Below are 5,554 nucleotides of genomic sequence, written 5' to 3'. Positions count from 1 at the left end.
ATCAGCTATCCAGACCATCTGAAAAAGTTGCAGATCTGTGCAGCGTTAACATGACTTCTGCGTGACAGAGTTAAGACCAGACACCCAAAGATTCAGGCCAAGACTAGACACCACAAGGCCAAGATCTAGAAAATTCCTAAAATGTATTCCTGCATCATCCAGTGGTTTAGAGTCATGGGATGTTGTCATGGAAGTCAACGGAATTCCATATAATGAAGAGCATACAGCACCGACCTGCGGTTGAGGTAAATAACATCTTTAGTGCAATGGAGCTAGAATGTGGTCTGAGTTTGCCGACTCAGACTAAGGCCATGTTTCTCAAGGCCACATAATCACCCACCACCCTGACATCTGTTGTTGTTGGAAACTGTCTTACCTTGGTCCAAGTGCCAAAGGTCTGGAAATCCAGAGAAGAGCAGGCGTCTGGACATCTTGCCAAGCTCCACCTAAAAGCAGTATCACTTTCCTTCTTGATATCAAACGATCAACAGAGCTAAAGGTCGAGGTTCTTGATTCAGGCATCATGCAGCATTACAGAGACATAATTACATACCAGACTGGCCCAAGATGTCTCATCTTGCTCATGCATATAATAAAATGTCTATTTGAGGACACTATGACCTGTGACACCACTTTTTGGCATCAGTGGTTCTCATAACTGTAAAAAAAAAAAAAAAAAATAAACACTTAATTACCATTTGAAGGGAATAGTTCGCACAAAAATGAATATCAGCCGACAATGTACTCACCCTCAGGACATAAAAGATGTGAATGAGTTTGCTTCTTCATCAGAACAAATTTGGAGAAATTTAGAATTACATCACTTGCTCACCAACGGATCCTCTGTAGTGAATGGGTGCTGTGAGACTGATAAAAACATTACAAAGCATTACAGCCAAATCCACAAGTAATCCACATGACTCCTGTCCATCAATTAAAGAGCAGATTATATTGGTTTTTGAAAAAAAAATTAACGTAAATTGTAACATAAACAGCCTGCAAAGTTGTTAATCAAAAAAGTGCATGAAAAAGTTGACTCTGAACCGCCTTAAAAAGTCTTCATATTTTTGAATCTTCTGCCTGTTATTGATTTACCTGGGTAATCTGATAATTCGCTACAAACCTACTATTTCCTAAGAATGTGTTGATTAATGTAGACTGACATTGTTCTAGTTATTTAATTTAAAAATAAAAAAATATATAGACATATTTTGGTTTACAAACTGTATTGTTTCATCAGTTAGTCGCGTTTGTACTCGGCTAACTTATCCACTATTATTGTTTTGTGAAGTGTTTATGGTTTAGCAGCTAAACTTTAGATGTAGGCATGATTTGCTTGCATTGCATACGGAACGACCAATCACAACAGACCTGGCTAGCTGACCAATCGGAGCAGAGTAGGATTATGGAAGGGAGGGGTTTACAGACCTTAAGCTCAGAACTGCTTCAAACTTCAACGTTTCAAAATCATTGCAAAATGATTCTAATATTAAATGTATATTCTTAGAAAATTACAATGTCCTTAGATGCAATCTGACCTTAGATGCATTTAAACCTGTTGCAGAGGAATATGACACAATATTTGTCACACTTTAAAATGCCATATGACCTGCTCTTTAACATCTCGTGAAATTAAAAGTTGCATTTTTATAAGAAACAAATCCATTCTCAACACTTTTATAACTTCAGATTGTTGCTTTAAAAAACATAATGTTTCCTTGAGTGAAAAAGTCCATCCTCATCACCAACATGTTTGTTTTGGACTGCTTTTATTAGTAAAAGGTGCTTGATCTTTGCATTTTTTTCCTGATTCAGGTAAGACAACTTTTTTTTACTGTAGAGAGTAGTATTATGGATAGAGTTGCAATGGTTTGATGTTAAAAATAATGGATTTGTTTATTAAACCGTTTTTAAATTCTTAAGATGTTCATTAATAGACTAGAGTTACTTGTGGATTATTGTGATGTTTTTATCAGTTGTTTGGACTCTCATTCTGACGGCACCCATTCACTGCAGAGGATCCATTGGTGAGCAAGTGATGTAATGCTGAATTCTCCTAATTGGTTCAAAAACAAAAAACAAACTCATCTACATCTTGGATGGCCTGAGAATGAGTACATTTTTAGTTAATTTAAATATTAGGTGAAAAAATGAACAGAAAAATTTAAATTAATTCTCCAGCTTTGAACACTGTGTTTTTTTACTCTTCTATTTATATAAAAGGACTGTTACCCAACAGACATATGCAAATTTTACAGTAGGCCTTGTTGTTTACACAAATTTGGACAAAGAACAAATACAGAATGTACTTGGTGTTCACTTTTAGTTATGATAAGAGCTTGTTAGCGCACAGAAGACAACACATAATTGCTTTCAAGCCTCTAGAGACAGGTTATTTAGACAGCACATTTGCCTTTAAACCTTAAACGCAATAAGCCCGACAAGAATATCAAATGAAAGTATGAAAGACGAATGAAAGTAAATGGGGTCCAATATTATTATTCTTGACTTTATACACTGTCATTCAAAAGTGTCTTATGCTCACTAAGTCTGAATTTATTTGATCAAAAATACAGTAAAACCATCATCTTTATGAATTATTATTATAATTTAAATATTTTTACATGTAATTCCTGTGATGGCAAAGCTGAATTTTCAGCAGCTATTACTCCAGTCTTCAGTGTCACATTCTTCAAAATATCTTCTTTCATAGTCCACAGAAACAAGACTGTCATACAGTTTTGGTTCGAAATGAGAGTAAATTATTTCCATTTCTCTATCATCCCAAACAATCAAAATGATCTCAAACCTAATATGAATATGAACCAAAGTCTTCGTAATAAGAGTTATACAGCTTGAAAACAACATCTACAGTCTCAGGTGCTACTTTTGGCCCCGCGGCTCCCTCAAGTGCACTCTACATTCCAGCAGTGAGCACTAACGCTTGTGTCGAGCTACTCACACTGTGTCACAGCAAATGTAAATCAGACGGTAAGACAGGCCATATGGTGAAGTTTATCCGTCTCCCTGCTGACTGGAGTACACTCATCTGGAACTGATCCGACTCCGACCGCGCATAATCCAGGAGGTTACAGCCCTCTGACCTCAAAGACGATCTGTTTGTTTTGGGGGTGTTGCAGCAGCCCTGGGCCATGGGATGTGTTTTCTTTAGCTGGGGGAGATGGAGGGACGATACGGGGCCATAAAAGGGTTGCGTGATTTACAGAGGGTAGACATCTTTGAGAAGAAGAAACAGGAAGAGGCTGCTTATTTGCTCTGTGTGCTTCCTACGTAGGCCGCATTTTTAAAACATCAGACAAACTCCTACGCAAATGCTGCTTCAGAGGAAAAGCAGCACAATTACACTTCTATATATGACCCCTTCTTTTGGACAAATTATATGGCAGCATTACATATTTTTTTGTGGAGAAAGCAATCCCAGAATGCTGTGTGACAAGCTCAGAGAATAAAAAATAAACCCAAGATGGAGGATGAAATTTCTGAAACTGGGATTTATACATAAGCCTTCCATTGACGTATGGTTTGTTATGAAAGGACAATATTTGGCTGAGATACAACTATTCGAAAATCTAGAATCTTAGGTTGCAAAAAAATCTAAATATTGAGAAGATATAAAGTTGTGCAAAATCTGCAAATGAAGTTTTTAGCAATGCATTTACTAATCAAAAATTAAGTTTTGATATATTTACAGTGGGACATTTACAAAATATCTTTATGGAACATGATCTTTACTTAATATCCTAATGATTTTTGGCATAAAAGAAAAATCAATACATTTTTCGATCATTTTGACCCAAACAATGTATTTTTGGCTATTGCTACAAATATACCCGTGCTACTTATGACTGGTTTTGTGGTCCAGGGGTCACAAATGTTTTGATGCAAAAAAAAAAAAAAAAAAGTACAAAATGAAAAGAAACTCAAAGGTACAAAATATTGGCAAGACATTCTTTTGGCTCAAATAGCTTTTTGCAATTCTCTGATTTTCTAGCTTCAACAAAACCATATACAACCATGTATCTCACAATAAACCTGTCTTTAAAGATTTATATGTTCTAAATCAATACTTGTATGGAGAAATCGAATGGGATTTTTCAGTTCCAGAATCCAGCTGTTGCGCTTGATTGTTTTGTGGTCCACATAGATACAAAATACATCTGAAAAAACAGATTTGCCTAGAGTTGTTCCAGGTACAAATGATGGCTTCAGATGGAGAGGAAATTACACCAGTATACTGATGGGATGCTATTAGCTACTCTTATTAAGCACATTAGTCACCCATTAGGGAGAGGCAAAGAGGGCAAAATAAATTAAACGGCACAAAGAAAGATTGACAAAACAACACAAAAGCATCAAGTTCATCATACAGCATCTAATCGACAGAAAAAGTCCACCTGACCTGACCAGACACATGTCCTGTTACCTATGCAAAAAAAAAACAAAAAAAAAACACAACATGTCCAAAGAGGCCACGTCAACTTCACTTCAGTTTGCTATACTAAACGGGATACATCGGGTACCCATTTTCCACAAGTTGGTATGATTCTATAGGGTCCTCAAAAATTCCTCAGTAGTCGTATAAAACAACACCATTCTTACCTTGGAAAAACAGCTGTTCACAGCGACCCGTTTCGGTGATGTCTCTTTAAATGTTAATGAGCTACTATTCACGCTGTTCTTCAGAAAAATCCTTCAGGTCCCACAAATTATTTGGTTTTTCAGCACTTATTTGTGTTTTTGAACCCTTTCCAACAACGACTGTATGATTTTGAGATATATCTTTTCACATTGAGGACAACTGAGGGACTCATATGACAGAAGGTTCAAACGCTCACTGATGCTCCACGAGGAAAGAAAACTTTTGAACAGAATGAAGACAGAATGATGTACATTTTCCTTATTTTGCTTAAATATCATATGTTTTCATTTAGTGCTCCCATTCAGAGGCTAAAGAAGATACTTATATGTTTCCCAGAAGACAAAATAATGCTCTTAATGCATGGTTTTTCCTTTTTTGGAGCATCAGTGAGTGTTTGAACCTTCTGTAATAGTTGCATATGAGTCCCTCAGTTGTCCTCAGTGTGAAAAGATGGATCTCAAAATCATACAATAATTTTTGGAAAGATTTCAAATACACAAAACTGCTGAAACAGGGCTTGAAATTAACTTTTTTACTTGGTAGCACTGGTACTCCCAACTCTAAAAAGTTAGGAGCACCAAAAAAAGTTTAGGAGCACCCAATTTATTTTTTGTAATGTGCCGATCTTGATTCTTCTTGGCCGATTCTGATTGCCAATGTTTTACAAGCAAATGAGATGATTCTGAAAGGCTTTTTTAAATATGTATTTTACGCCTTAAAGGAGAACTCCGGTGTGATTTTGACCTAAAGTGTATTGAATCATGATACCGAGTGTAAACGTACCTTGCATATCTCATCTCGTCTTGTCCACTGCTGTCCGAAATCTGGGGTCAGTTATCCGATGCTCACAACAGGTTGTCAATGAGAGTCAACAGGGCATCGAAGAAGCCATGT

This window comes from Garra rufa, chromosome 5 (assembly GCF_049309525.1).
Source record: "Garra rufa chromosome 5, GarRuf1.0, whole genome shotgun sequence".
NCBI classification, from domain to species: domain Eukaryota; kingdom Metazoa; phylum Chordata; class Actinopteri; order Cypriniformes; family Cyprinidae; genus Garra; species Garra rufa.
This window is presented reverse-complemented; position numbering follows the sequence as displayed.